At 45.6% G+C, this 15,415-nt stretch overlaps 2 non-coding genes across 2 annotated transcripts; both read right to left on the bottom strand.

Annotated features, from left to right (window-relative positions):
- Positions 1-201: 201 nt before the first annotated feature.
- On the bottom strand, positions 202-308 carry LOC132536208 (U6 spliceosomal RNA). Its single transcript, XR_009547869.1, has one exon. It is a non-coding gene; the product is annotated as a U6 spliceosomal RNA (small nuclear RNA).
- A 12,432-nt stretch (positions 309-12,740) lies between these two features.
- On the bottom strand, positions 12,741-12,847 carry LOC132536210 (U6 spliceosomal RNA). Its single transcript, XR_009547871.1, has one exon. It is a non-coding gene; the product is annotated as a U6 spliceosomal RNA (small nuclear RNA).
- Positions 12,848-15,415: the final 2,568 nt, after the last annotated feature.

Below are 15,415 nucleotides of genomic sequence, written 5' to 3'. Positions count from 1 at the left end.
TCTCCTCCCTTTCTCCCTCACTAATAAATCTTTTAAAAGAGCTCCAGCATATGTAGAAAAAGGGTTCAGACAGACCTAGGATCCAACACATGCAAATCCTGACCTCTTACCACTGAACCACCTCCCAGCTTGCATTAACTGGTTCTTTAAAAGATTTTAATTATTTATATGTGTACATATATTTTATAAACTTTTTTTTGAAAAAATATGGTACACTTCATGAATTTGTGTGTAATCCTTGAGCAGGGGCCATGCTAATCTTCTCTGTATCATGCCAATTTCAGTATATGTACTACCAAAGCTAGGACTATATTATAATCTTATTTAAAAAGTGTTAAGAGATGGAGACAGTTGGAGTCGGGTGGTGGCACAGCGGGTTAAGCGCACATGGCGCAAAGCTCAAGGACCGGAGGAAAGGTCGCGGTTGGTGGTTCGAGCTCCTGGCTCCCCACCTGCAGGGGAGTCCCTTTACAGGTGGTGAAGCAGGTCTGCAGGTGTCTGTCTTTCTCTCCCCCTCTCTGTCTTCCCCTCCTCTCTCCCTTTCTCTCTGTCCTATCTAACAACAACGACATTAATAACCACAACAATGTTAAGCAACCAGGGAAACCAAAAGGAAAAATAAATAAAAATTAAAATAGAGTGGAAAAGAATAGAAAAGAAAAAAAAAGAAAGGGAGACAATGAGACCTTGGTGACAACAACAACAAAAAAATAAAATAACCTATTTATACTCTAGAATTGCAAAATGGCTAGGGCAGTGGATCTGTAGGCATTAAGTCCTGAATTCAATCCCCAGCATTGCATGTGCCATAGTCATGCTCTGCTTCTCTTTTTGGTATTAATAAGTAACATTTTTTTCCTTTTTTTTAATTTCCTTTTTTTTTTAAACCACAGTTCCTGTCCGGTTCCTACCCAGCTCCAAGATTGGCTCCTGCCTGGCTCTGCCCAGCTCCTATTGCAGCTCCCACCTGCCAGTGCCCTGGCCGCCCTGTTGTGCACAGGCGGACTGCAGTCCCCCCAGGACTATCCTTGCAGACACAAGAGCCCCAGGCGCCCCCCGCCCACCCCCCATGGCACAAGGAGCCCAGCCAGGCCCAGGCCTCCTGAAAGGGGTAGGGGGTGAGGGGGCGCTGGGAGTGGCCTCCCTGGACCAGCAGTTTGCAAAGTGCCAGACCCTCATCCCAGACCCAACCCGCAGCCTGGCAAATGGCTCAACAGGGGTTCCAGCCAGCCAGCATGGGGCACAGCTCTGAAATGCATGTCTCTTCGAGAGAGACAGAGGCAGAGAAAACACTCCAGCTCTAGAAGTGTGAGGAGACCCCCCAACCTGGACCCACACCCCGCGCCCAGGCCTTCACCTTAGTCTGGGAGCCCGGCTCGCCATGTTGCCCCAGGCCAAACTCCAGGTTCAGGATTCCAAACAGCAGTCCCCCTAGGACCTCGTCGTGGGCCACACCGAGGAAGGACAGCGGGCGCACATTACAATGGGCGGGCGCGCGGAAATTTCTCTGGGCCTGGCCACTCCCGAAGCCAAGGCAGGCTGGTGGGTTCCACCGGGGTCCCCTCCTGCCGGGGCGGTTGGGGTGGGCGGGAGGCTCACTGCCTGGCCTCGAGCTGCCTGGGCGGGTCCTCACCCTCAGGGCGCTCGGAGCCGCAGGCATGGACATGCTGGGCGAGGCCCTGGGACCCCAGGACCCCTCTCCTGGCTGGAAGGAAAGGGAAGGTCGGCTGCCCAGACTCTCCGACGGGGTCCCTGTGCTTGCGCTCCTGGAAGCCGAAAACAGCAGGATCTGGGGCACGCAGCCACCCTTCCAGGGTGTCCCTGCCCGGGGTGTGGGGTCTGGGGTCTCGCGCACACCTCCCCCGGGTGCGCCCCTGCCGGGGGTGCGCATGGCCCTTATCCGGGGACTGCCCCGCTCAAGGCCGCTGGATCCTGGGGGTTGGGGGGGGCGCAGTCACCTCTTCGGGGTGTGCCTGGCCCGGGGTAAGGGGTCCAGCGGCTCTGGCGCCTCTGTGGCTGTACCCCGACTTCGCCCCTCCCCCCACCCAGCACCTTCCTGGGCGGGCGCGACACCCGAGCCTTCCAGGACGGGTGGCACCGGGGGCCACTTACTTGGAATTGGAGGAATGGCAGTAGATGGGCCGAGCACGATGGACATGGCCGCTGTTGTCCAGCACAGCACCGTCATGACTCCCCAGCAGTACTTCCACGCCGGGAGCCTCCTCACAGTCGTGGCCTGGCGCTCAAGTCTCAGACCCTGGCCCCAGCGCTGGGGCCTATGGGTGCGACGCAACTCAACGCAATGCGGCGTGGGGGTGACGTGACGCGACACGACGCTGAGCAATGCAGCGTGGGGGCGACGGGGCCTCAGGGCGAGGGCCGCAGGGTTCCATGGCGCTGAGCTGGACGCAGCTGGGACAAAGAGAAGAAGAGAAGGGAAGACAGGGGGAGAGAAAGATAGACACACCTGCAGACCTGCTTCACCTACTGTGAGGCCAGGCCCCTGCAGGTGGGGAGCTGGGGGCTTGAACCAGGATCCTTACGCTGTGCGACCTGCGATAAACCCGCTGCGCCACCTCCGAACTCCCTTTTTTTTAATGTTTTATTTATAAAAAGGAAACATTGAGTAAACCATAGGATAAGAGGGGTACAACTTCCAACAACGACAACAACAATAATAACTACAACAATAAATCAACAAGGGCAACAAAAGGGAATAAATAAAATAAAATATTTTTTAAAAAAAGAGGGGTACAACTCCACACAATTCCCACCACCAGAACTCTGTATCCCATCCCCTCCCCTGATAGCTTTCTTGTTTTTTAACCCTGGGAGTATGGACCCAAGGTCATTGTGGGATGCAGAAGACGGAAGGTCTGGCTTCTGCAATTGCTTCCCCGCTGAACATGGGCGTTGACTGGTTGATCCATACTCCCAGCCTGTCTCTCCCTTGTCCTAGTGGGCAAGGGCTCTGGGGAAGCAGAGCTCCAGGACACATTGGTGGTGTTGTCTGTCCAGGGAAGTCTGGTCAGCATTATGCTAGCATCTGGAACCTGGTGGTTGAAAAGAGTTAATATACAAAGCTGAACAAATTGTTGACCAATCATGGACCTAAGCTGGAATAGAACAGATATAGTGTTGAGGGGATTCTTAAGAAATTCTTTAATAATTTTAAAATAGGCACAGGTGGTGGTGATCTCAGTTGAGCATGCACATAACCATGACTAAGAACCCAGGTTCAAGGCCCCAGTGCCTACCTGCTAGGGGGTGGGGTTAAGCTTGACAAGCAAGCAGAGCTGTACTTGTCTTTCTCTCTCTCCATTATCTCCCTTCCTTGTATGAATTGCCTTGTTCTATCAAATCAAAATTTAATTGTAAATACAAATTCCTTAAAAATAATCTAAGCGAAGTCAGGAGGTAGCACAGTGGGTTAAGTACACCGGCTCTCAAACTACAGAGGGTTTCCTTCACAGGCAGTGAAGCAGGTCTGCAGGTGTCTATCTTTCTCTCCCCCTCTCTGTTTTCTCCTCCTCTCTCCATTTCTCTCTGTCCTATCCAACTACAAGGACATCAATAACAACAATAATAACTACAACAATAAAATAACAAGGGCAACAAAAGGGAAAATAAATATTTTAAAAATTTAAAAATATTTTTATTATCTTTATTTATTGCATAGTAACAGCAGAAATCAAAAGGGAAAGGGGAAGTAAAGAGGGAGAAGAGAGAGAGAGAGAGAGAGAGAGAGAGAGAGAGACCTGCAGCACTGCTTCACCATTCACAAAGATTTTCCTCTGCAGGTGTGGTGGGGACTCAAATCCAAAATAAATTTTAAGAATCTAACTCAACTCATTTTGTGTTGATGGTGTTAGGGTTTCGAGACAGACTTAAGTTTGAATAAAATCTAGAGACAGGATGTAAAGTTCAAAATCTCAGAGCCAGAAAAAGAAACAGGGCTTTGCCTAGACCCATCCCTGCTACCTGCACGACGAGACTGCGTGAGAGGAGGACAAAGCAGTAGGAATATAATGTCCCTTTGGAATATATATCCCTTGGAATATAATATCCCTTTGGAATATATATCCCTTTGGAATATAACATTTTAAAAATAGGCTTACTAGCTATCTTCAAAACAGAGACCCCAAATCTTCATCTGCAATATTCCAGCCTTTAGGTTCATGATGGGTCAACAATTTGTTTGGCTTTATATGTCAACTCTTTTTTTAGCCACCAGGTTTCAGATGCTACCAAGATGCCTACTGGACTTCCCTGGACAGAAGACTCCACCAATGTGTCCTGGAGCCCCAATTCTCCAGAACTCTGCCCCACTAGGGAAAGAGAAAGACAGACTGAGAATATGGATCCACCTGTAAACACCCATGTTCAGCATGGAAGCAGTTACAGAAGCCAGACCTTCTACCTCTGCACACCATAATGTCCCTGAGTCCATACTCCCAGAGGGTTAAAGAATAGGAAAGCCATTGGGAGGGGATGGGATACTGAGTTCAGGTGGTGGGAATTATACCCCTCTTATCCTATGGCCTTGTCAATGTTTCCATTTTATAAATAAACCTTTTAAAAAGAATAGCATATATAGATAGTTGTATGCAAAAAAATCAGTGGAAGCTTCTTTAAAAGCAAAAAAAATAGGGGCAGGTGGTGGTGCACCTGGTTAAGTGCATACATCATAGTGCACAAGGACCTGGGTTCAAGCCCCTGGCCCCCTACCTGCAGGGGGAAAACTTCACAAGTGGTGAAATATAGCTACAGGTGTCTCTATCTCTTTCCCTTTCTATATGTTCCTCCCTTATCAATTTCTCTTTCTATCTAATCAATCAGTCAATCCAGACATAGATAATTAAAAAAAAAGAGGCATCACATGCAGAAAAACTCCCCTCTCCCTCTAAGCTGAGGGGAGACATTTTCAGAGTTTCTTCTGGCCTAAACAAAGTGCTGGGTGAAGATTTTGCCTCTTATTTTGTATTTCCTCTCACCTCTAAAGGAATGCAAATGGGACAGTGGGGTAGGTGGGGGTGCACTGGGTTTAGTGCACATAGTATAAAAGCACAAAGACCCATGCAAGGATCTTGGTTGGAGGCCCTGGCTCCTCACCTGCAGAGGGACACTTCACAAGCAGAGAAACAGGTCTCTATCCCTCTCTATATACCCCCTCCCCTCTCAGTTTCTCTCTGTCTTAGCCAAAATAAATAAGTAAATGAATCAATAAATATATGGCTGCCAGCACCAGTGGATTCATAGTGCTGGCCCTGAAACCTGGTGATAAGCCCAAAAGCAAGAAAGAAAGAAAGAAAGAAAGAAAGAAAGAAAGGAAAAATAAACAAAGAAAGAAAAGCCAAGAGAAAAAAGGGGGGAGTCAGGCAGTGGTATACTTGGTTAAACACACAACAATGCACAGGGACATGGATTCAAGCCCCTGATCCTCACTGCAGGAGGAAAGCTTCAAAAGTGACTAAGCAGGGCTGCAAGTGTCTCTGTCTCTCCCTCCCTCTCTCTCCCCCTTCCATCACATCTCAAGTTCTGGCTGTCTCTATCCAATAAATAAATATAGTTTAAAAAGAAAAGAAAATTAAAGAAAGGAAAAAGTTAAGCTACTAAAAACAGGCTTTCCAGAAGCAGTTTGTTTCCACTCATGTGCTCTGTAACAGGGGACCTCAAAAAAGAGCTTTCTTATTTCAAATGCCAATTTTATGTAGACTTCTGTCATGTAAATTAATTTTTCTATTATTATCTTTATTTATTTAATGGATAGAAACAGCCATAAATTCAGAGGGAAGGTAGGTGATAGGGAGAGAGACAGAGACACCTGCAACACGGCTTCACCACTCAAAAAGTTTTCCCCTTGCAGATGGGGGCCAGGAGCTTGAACTTGGATCCTTGTGCACTGTAACATGTGTGCTCAACCAGGTGTACCACAATCAGGACCCCAGGACTATTTAAAATAGTATCTTGCCAAAAGCAGTTAGCAGTCACACTCCAAGGAGACTGTTCTAGCATCAGGAAACACTTGTAAACACCCCAGCCCCCCACACACACATGCACAGACAGGCTCCAGGGGGCAGAGGGAGCCAGTCTGACCTGGGAGTGAAGTGGGCAGGGCATACATGTGCCCTGGATCCTTCCACCTCAGTGGGCCCCCTCCCCTCCTCTTTCAACCTTCTCAGTTCAGATGACAGATTTACAAGCAAGATAAAGGGACCAAGCCAAGAAGGAAAGGAAGATAATCGAATATTACCAGGGGTTGGGCTGTAACACAGTGGGTTAAGCACAGGTGGTGCAAAGCACAAGGATCAGCCTAAGGATACCGGCTAGAGCCCCCAAATTTGATTCCTTAATAAACCAACCCCCCGAATTCCTTAATAAACCAGGCCCCCAAATTTGATTCCTTAATAAACCAGGCCCCAAAATTTGATTCCTTAATAAATCAAAGATACATTAAGCACATTCAGTAATATTACCTTAATATCATGGACTTCATATCCTACCCTGTGGTCAGTGACACTATTCTGGGTGAAATTGTAGGTCTGGATTCTTTCTGACTAGGTGCTTGTTCCAACCTGTGCAGAGATAGAAAGGAATTCACATTTTAATATAATTACTATCTTTACTACAATGGAAAAGGCACCGCAAATTCTTTTCTAAGGATTTCTATTTCTGAACGTCAGGCACATACAATTGACAAAGAGCAAGAGTGGAAGGAATTTAATTATTTAAGACTCTTGTTATCTCAGGTTTACTTATGGAGTAAGAGTGTTTCTTTTTCTCTTTTTTTTTTCTACCTGAACTACAAATCCACTGCTCCTGCAGGCCATCACTCCTCCCCCGCCGCCTTTTGTTGTTCTTTTTGTTTATCATTGTTGCTGGATAGGACAGAGAAATTGAGGGTGGGGGGGGGAGACAATGAGTGGGAGAGAAAGACAGACACCTGCAGACCTGCTTCACCACTTGTGAAGTGACATCCCTGCAGGTGGGAAGCTCAAACTGGGATCCCAACCCCTATCCTTGAGCTTTGTGCCATGTGCGCTTAACCTGCTCGCTGCACTACCACCCAGCACCCAATAGTGCTTCTTCAGTAGTTCCAATTCCAATCAAAGTCAAATTATCAGTGGTACTGGGAGGAAGAGGTAGAGTGGATAAAGTATAGGTTTCTCAGGCATGAGGTCCCAAGTTCAATCCCTGGTGCCACATATACCAGAGTAATGTGCAGATTCTCCCTGCTCCTCTCTCTCTCATTAATGAATAAATAAGATCTTTAGAACAAAAGAAAAGTATCTCTGAAGATGGTTAGGTTGCACCATGGAAGAACTTAGAGCTTCTAAATTGTAGGTCCTGAGTCCAATCCCAAGCACTGCATATGCTAGAGTGCTGCTTCTGTGCACCTCTACCACCTTTTGTAATTCATTAAATTAAAATAAATAAAAAACTATATTTTACCCTCATCAGTCCGTTCTCCAGCAAGTTTACTAATGTGTTAACTCAAATTTTTTGCTCAAGCTATTTCTATTCAGGATTTGTATCATAACTGTCTAAAGAGAAAATTGGTTTAAAGGTCATTTTTATGAAATTTTTTATGTAAATTAAGATACTTTCAAGTTTTAAAATGAAACATATTATTACAAAAATTTATTACAAATCCCTATAGGTTCAGAAATAAATATCTCTGCCAAAACCATACTGCAAAGTGCAAGGACCAGTGGAAGGATCCTGGTTCTGGCCCCAGCTCCCCGGACCTGCAGGAAAGGTACTTCACAAGCAGTGAAGCAGGTCTGCAGGTATCTGTCTTTCTCTCCCCCTCTGTCTTCCCCTGCTATCTCCATTTCTCTCTGTCCTATCCAACAACAACAACATCAATAACTACAACAATGTTAAACAAGGGCAACTAAAAAGGGAAAATAAATTAATTCATTTAAAAACACCATACTACTGATAGAGTCTAAGGTCGAGGGTCAGGAAAGGGTTTTCCCCCCACTTCATTTTCTCTATTTCCTAGATTTTGAATTACATATGTATGTAGTTTTATTCAAATGTATAAGTTCTACTAAAGTGTATGTATCATTTAAATAAGCAAAGTATGTATACTCTTGTTCTCTTCAGATTGTATAAATCTTTTGCCTCTTAAGTGAGCAAAGTATCATAATATTTTAAATTATAAAAAAGTAAAGGCTGCCGGGAGTCGGGCTGTAGCGCAGCAGGTTAAGCGCAGGTGGCGCAAAGCACAAGGACCGGCATAAGGATCCCGGTTCGAACCCCGCCTCCCCACCTGCAGGGGAGTCGATTCACAGGCGGTGAAGCAGATCTGCAGGTGTCTATCTCTCCTCCTCTCTCCATTTCTCTCTGTCCTATCCAACAACCTCAACAACAATAATAACTACAACAATAAAACAACAATGGCAACAAAAGGGAATAAATAAAATAAATATAAAAAAATAAAAATAAATGCTGCCACTGTCTGGGAGATTGTGCAGTGGATAAAGCTTTGGGGTTCTTAGGTGTGAGGTCTCAAGATTGATCTCCGGCATCAGATGTGTCAGAGTGATGCTGCGGTTCTCCTTCTTCCTCTCCCCTATCTCTCTCATTAATAAATAAATCTTTACAAACAAAAGTAAAACCTGAATGGGGTTGAAAGAGAATTTTGGAGTTGGAAGCCCAAAATAGCCATGTTTTTGAGTTATTTGCAGTAAACCTTGTAGCATTTTAGGAAAAGTGGGCTGCATAACAGTAAGCATTATAATAACTGTCACAAGTCACTTTGATTTAGATATCTTAGTTTTCCCTATTTTTGGCCTTTCCACTTTCCCTACGCTTGTTTTAGCCTGCCGTAGTGTAAGTGACAGTGCAAATAATATATTTATCCCTTGCCTGCGATGGTCTCAGATTGCAGAGGAGCATCAGTAGGTAGACTTGAAGATAGGAATTTGCATTTAAAAACCACTACTTCTTAGCAAACCCCTTCTGGCACACACACAGAGAGCCTAAACATTCAAGTTATTTCTTATTCACAGCGGAGTATATTTTCTATATGTCCTGAGATTTTTACTTGGTCAAGAATAATGAAAAAACATTTTTAATATAAAGAAACCTTTTAAAAAGTTTTTTTTTTTCTTTTTGCTTGGTAAGAAAGAAAGAAATGGAGATGGAAAGGGGAGATAGAGTGGCAAAAGAAAGTGAGACACATTAAGATACTGTTTCACTGCTTGTGAAGCTTCCACCTGCAAGTGGGGATCAGGGGCTTGAACCTTGGTCCTCTCACACTATAACATGTGCACTCACAAAGTGACCTTTACAAAAAGATGAATATATTGATGTATTTTAGTACGCCAGAGTTTCATACTTACACCAGAGTTTCATACTTACATAATTCTACTGTTGTCACCAGTTGTTTTCTCCTTTTAAATTTAATAATGAAAAAATGGGGTCCAGGAGGTGGTGTAACCAGTGGAGTGCACATGTTACAATGCACAAGGACTAAGGTTCAAGCCCAAGATACAACCAGCTGAGGAGAAGCTTCACAAGTGGTGAGGTAGCACTGCAGGTGTCTCTCTTTGTCTCCCCTTCTAGATCTTCTGTTCCCTCTCAATTTCTATCCAGGAAATAATAAATGAATAAAATATACAGGGGGCCAGCAGTGGTGCATCTGGTTAAGCACACAAATTACAGTGCATAAGGAACCAGGTTCAAGCCCTTGGTCCTAAGCTGCAGGGGGTAGGGGAAGCTTCACAAGTGGTAAAGCAAGGCTGTAGGTGGTTCTCTGTCTCTCTCCTGTTCTATCTCCCCTCCCCTCCCTATTTCTCTGTCTCTGTCCAATAATAACTAAATATATTAATATATATAAATGAAAATTGACTTTAAAATTTTTAAAAAATGAAATAGAAAAAGTGGGAGAAAGAGCATGTGAGAAACATCACAGTACCTGCCATCATGCCTGGTGCTCCCATGTTGTGTTAGGGCTCAACACCAGGTCTGCAAGCATGGTGATGTGATGTGCACTCTACTGGGGGAGCAAGCTCTGGACCCCTTCGTTTATTTATTTTTATGGATAGAGCACCACTCATAACTTCTGTATGCTGGGGATCAATCTTGGGGCCTTATGCATGTGCAGTATGCAATTTACCAATAAGCTACCTCTCAGTTCAATGCTTATGATTTTGAGATAGAGACCTAAGCATAGATCTACCATCCACTGAACTTGGCTTGCTGTGTCTGTGTTGCTGTTCAGTGGTGCCAGGAATCAATCCGAGGGACTCCCATATGTAAGGCATGTGCAGAATGACTCTTTGAACAGTTGTTAAGTTATTCTACTAAATAAATCTTATCTGCAGTGTCCTGACAGGTGGTGCAGTGAATAAGACATTGGACTCTCAAGCATGAAGTTCTGAGTTTAATCTCTGGCATTCCATAGGTCAGTGACAGTGATGCTCTAGTTCTTCCCTCACACCTTCTCATTAATAAATAAATCATTTTTTTTCCTTTCCATTTTGTTGCCCTTGTTGTTTTAGCATTATTATGGTTATTATTATTGTTATTGATGTCATTGTGGATAGGACAGACAGAAATCGAGAGAGGAGGGGAAGATAGAGGGTGAGAGAAAGATAAGACAACTGCAAACCTGATTCACCAATTATGAAGAGACAACCTGCAGGTGGGGAGCCACGAACTCAACCCAGGTTCCTTGCACCAATCCTTGTGATTTGCACCACCTGCACTCAACCTCCTGCACTACCACCTGACCCCCACCTTTCTTTTTTTCTTTTATTTAAATGTACATATATATATATATATATATATATATATATATATATATATATATATATATATTACCTGCATTCTTCTGGTATTTTGCTTTCGACACGTCTTTCTCTATAATCTTCTGGTAAAGCCTATCTCGAAGAACATGCAGAGCGATTTCTTTGTTTTTTTTATCTGGGAGCATCCTTGCTGGCATTCAACTACAAGCCCTGGAAAATTACCAAGACCAAAGACAGATGGGAGTTCCCACAAGGCAAACAAAACAGAACCAAGATATTTACGTCAAGCAAACATGAATCAGGAAATTACTACAAAAGGTTAAGAACATTTTAGATTTAACAGGCTTTAGAAATGATACCTAAGGGAGCCAGAAGGTAGCACAGTGGGATAAGCCCACATGGCACAAAGAGCAAGGACCGTTTAGGATCCTGGTTCAAGCTCCCTGCTCCCCAGCTGCAGTGGAGTCACTTCACAGGTAGTAAAGCAGGTCTGCAGGTGTCTCTCTGTCTCTATTCCTCTCTATCTCCCCCTTCTCTCTCAATTTCTCTTTGTCGCTATCCAATAACAACAAAAAAAAAAGAAAGAAAAATGATACATAGATTGCTATATGGAAAACTGGAAATTGTTCTGCAAATACAAACTATTGTATTTAATGTGGAATGTAAAACATTAATTCCCCAATAAAGAAATTAAAAAGAAAAAGAGAGAAAGAAAGGAAGAAATGATACCTAGCTTAAGATGTAATAACTGTTGACTCACCTGTAAAGAAGGAAGCTTCACAGGCGGTTAAGCAGTGCTGTTGGTGTCTTTCTCTCTACCTCCCCCTACGATCTCAGTTTCTCTGTCTTTATTCAATAAACAAGTAAAGTAAAATAAATCTTGAAAAAATACTTGTAAATGGTTGCTCTGATACTGATATCTTGAGGTGTTTCCTATATGAAGGCTGAATGTAGCAACACCTATTGATGAGGATGATTCTTTCTCCAAGTTCTGCCTCCCAATCCCACCCCAGCACATTCATTTACTTTCAAAGATCAACATACAGCAGGGTATTGTGACCCAAATGTAGATACACACGTTGTCTGTCTCAAGGAGAACTAAGTCAGCTTGACCCACTTCAATCATCAATACAGAGATGTTGAAAATAACATGTTTATATAGAGAGACCAATGCAAAGAAGCTACCCAGTGTCTTAAAAAAAATTATAGTGACTGTTCTTTCCTTTGCCTTGGTTCTAAATTTGTTGAATTTGGATTTTAAATGGGCCTGGCCTACTGTTGAGTCCAGTTACCCGCCTAAATCTAGGCGCAGGTTGTCTGTTTCTTAAAAAGAAAACATAGCATAGCATGTGTCTGGGGGTCTGATCCTCCACACTGCAAGTGAAAACACAGGCAGGCAATGGGCGGGACTCCTTGCATAGAGGAGCAGTGCTTTGCATGTCTCCCTCTCTTAAAGGATACAGAATGGAGACTGGCAAGGAGGCCTCTCAGCTGTCCCATGCAGGTGCAAGGTTCTGGGTGGGATTGATCCCCAGGCACAATATTTGAGAAAAAAATTTTAAAATACTTTGTATTATTTAAAATATGTACAGTTAAGAGAACAATATTACCATGATTTTATTCAAAAAAGCCAATCTGCAGTCCTGGAGGCTGGCAGAGTGGTTGGAGTTTTGGACTCAAGCATGAGGTCCTGAATTCTACCTCCAGCATCACATGTTCCAGACTGATGCTATAGTGTTTTTCCTCTCTCTCTCTCTCTCTCTCTCTCTCTCTCCTCCCTTTCTCCCTCACTGATTAATAAATCTTTTAAAAGAGCTTCAGCATATGTAGAGCCAGAGTTCAGACAGACCTGGGATCCCACACATACAAATCCAGATCTCTTGCCACTGAACCGCCTCCCAGGTTGCATTAACTGGCTCTTTAAAAGATTATAATTATTTATATGTGTGTACATATATTTTATAATCCTTTTTTTGAAAAAATATGGTATGCCTCATGAATCTGTGTGTAATCCTTGAGCAGGGGCCATGCTAATCTTCTATGTATCATGCCAATTTTAGTATATGTACTACCGAAGCTAGGACTATATTATAATCTTATTTAAAAAGTGTTAAGAGATGGAGACAGTTGGAGTCAGGCAGTGGCACAGCAGGTTAAGCGCACATGGTGCAAAGCTCATGGACCAGAGGAAAGATCGCGGTTCTAGCCCCTGGCTCCCCACCTGCCCGGGAGTCCCTTCACAGGTGGTGAAGCAGGTCTGCAGGTGTCTGTCTTTCTCTCCCCCTCTATGTCTTCCCCTCTTCTCTCCATTTCTCTCTGTCCTATCCAACAACAACGACATTAATCACCACACAATGTTAAGCAACAAGGGCAACAAAATGGAAAAATAAATAAAAATAAAAAAGAGTGGAAAAGAATAGACAAGAAAAAAAAAGAAAGGGAGACAATGAGACCTTGGTGACAACAACAACAACAAAAATAAAATAACCTATTTATACTTTAGAATTGCAGAATGGCTAGGGCAATGGCTCTGTACGAACTAAGTCCTGAATTCAATCCCCAGATTTGCATGTGCCATATTCATGCTCTGCTTCTCTTTTTTGTATTAATAAATAACATTTTTCCTTTTTTTAATTTCCTTTTTTTAATTTCCTTTTTTTAAAAAAAAACCGCGGTTCCTGCACGGTTCCTACCCAGCTCCAAGATCGGCTGCTGCCTGGCTCTGTGGGGCTCCTAGTGCAGCTCCCACCTGCCAGCATCCTGGCTGCCCCATTGTGTGAGTAGGAAGACTGCAGTCTCCCCAGGACTGTCCCCACAGACACAAGAACCCCAGGCGACCCCTGCCCACCCCCCACCACACAAGGAGCCCTGCCAGGCCCAGGCCACCAGGACAAGGGGGGTTGGGGGTGGGTGTTGGCAGTACCCTCCAGGACCAGCAGGTTGCAAAGTGTCAGACCTTCAGCCCAGACCCAATCCACAGCCCGGGCCCAGGGCTCAACAAGGGTTGGAGCCAGCTGGCTTGGGGCACCCCTCTGAAATGCATGTTTCTTCTGAGAGAGACAGAGGCAGAGAAAACACTCCAGTTCTAGTAGTGCGAGGAGACCCCCAACCTGGACCCGCACCCCGTGCCCCAGCCTCCTTCACCCTAATTTGGGAGCTTGGCTTGCCATGTTTCCCCAGACCAAACTCAAAGTTCAGGATTCCAAACAGCCGTCCCCCGAGGACCTCGTCGTGGGCCACACCGAGAGGAAGGACAGCGGGTGCACATTTCAGGTGGGCGGACACACGGAAAGTTTTCTGGACCTGGTTGCCCCTGAAGCCAGGTTGGTGGGTTCCGGGGTCCCCTCCTGCCAGGGCGTTTGGGGTGGGCGGGAGGCGCACTGCCTGGACTCCAGCTGCACTGGCGGGTCCTCACCCTCGGGGCACTTGGAGCCACCAGCACTGACACGCTGGGTGAGGCCCAGGGACCTAGGACCCCTCTCCCGGCAGGAAGGAAAGGGAAGGCCGGCTGCCCAGACTCTCCGGCGGGGTCCCTACGCTCGCGCTCATGGAAGCCAAAAGCAGCACGATCTGGGGGCGCACAGCCACCCTTCCAGGGTGTCCCTGCCAGGGGTGCAGGGTCTGGGGGCTCGTGGACACCTCCCCTGGGTGCGCCCCTGCCTGCGGGGGGTGCGCATGGCTCCATCTCGGGGAGCGCCCTGCTCAAGGCCGCTGGGTGCTGGAGGTTTGGGGGGGGGTGCGCAGCCACCTCTAAGGGGTACGCCTGTCCTGGGGTACTGGGTCCGGGGGTGCTGGCCCCTCTGTGGCTGTACCCCGACTTCGCCCCTCACCCCACCCAGCAACTTCCCAGGTAGGCACAACAACCCAGCCTTCAAGGGCACAGGAACCAGGGGCCACTTACTTGCAATTGGAGGAATCTCACTAGATGGGCTCCAGCACTATGGACCTGGCCACTGGCTGCTGTCTGGCACAGCACCTTGGGGAGTCCCCAGCAGTACTTCCACACGGGGACTCCGCACAGTTCTTGCTGGGCGCTCAGGGCGCAGGGCCCAGGCCCCAGCACTGGGGCCTATGGGTGCGACACAATGCAGCATGGCTCAATGCTGCCTGGGGGTGATGTGATGCTATGCTACTCAATGTGACAGGGGGCGACAGGGTCTCAGGGCCCGGGCCTCAGGGCTCCATGGTGCTGCTGTGGATGCAGCTGGGACAAAGGGAAGAAGAGAAGAATGGAAGACAGGGTGAGAGAAAGATAGACACCTGCAGACCTGCTTCACTGCCTATCTTTCTCTCCCCCTCTGTCTTCCCCTCCTCTCTCCATTTTTCTCTGTCCTATCCAACTACAAGGACATCAATAACAACAATAATAACTACAACAATAAAACAACAAGGGTAACAAAAGGGAAATAAATATTTTAAAAATTAAAAATAAAAATATTTTTATTATCTTTGTTTATTGGATAGTAACAGAAGAAATCAAAAAAGAAATGGGAAGTAAAGAGGGAGAAGAGAGAGAGAGAGAAAGAGAGAAACCTGCAGCACTGCTTCACCATTCACAAAGATTTTCCTCTGCAGGTGTGGTGGGGACTCAAATCCAAAATAAATTTTAAGAATCTAACTCAACTCATTTTGTGTTGATGGTGTTAGGGTTT

The sequence above is a fragment of the Erinaceus europaeus genome (genome assembly GCF_950295315.1).
Source record: "Erinaceus europaeus chromosome 6 unlocalized genomic scaffold, mEriEur2.1 SUPER_6_unloc_5, whole genome shotgun sequence".
In the NCBI taxonomy this organism is placed as follows: Eukaryota; Metazoa; Chordata; class Mammalia; order Eulipotyphla; family Erinaceidae; genus Erinaceus; species Erinaceus europaeus.
The sequence above is the reverse complement of the archived record's forward strand: the minus strand, read 5'-3'. Positions and strand labels throughout refer to the sequence as shown.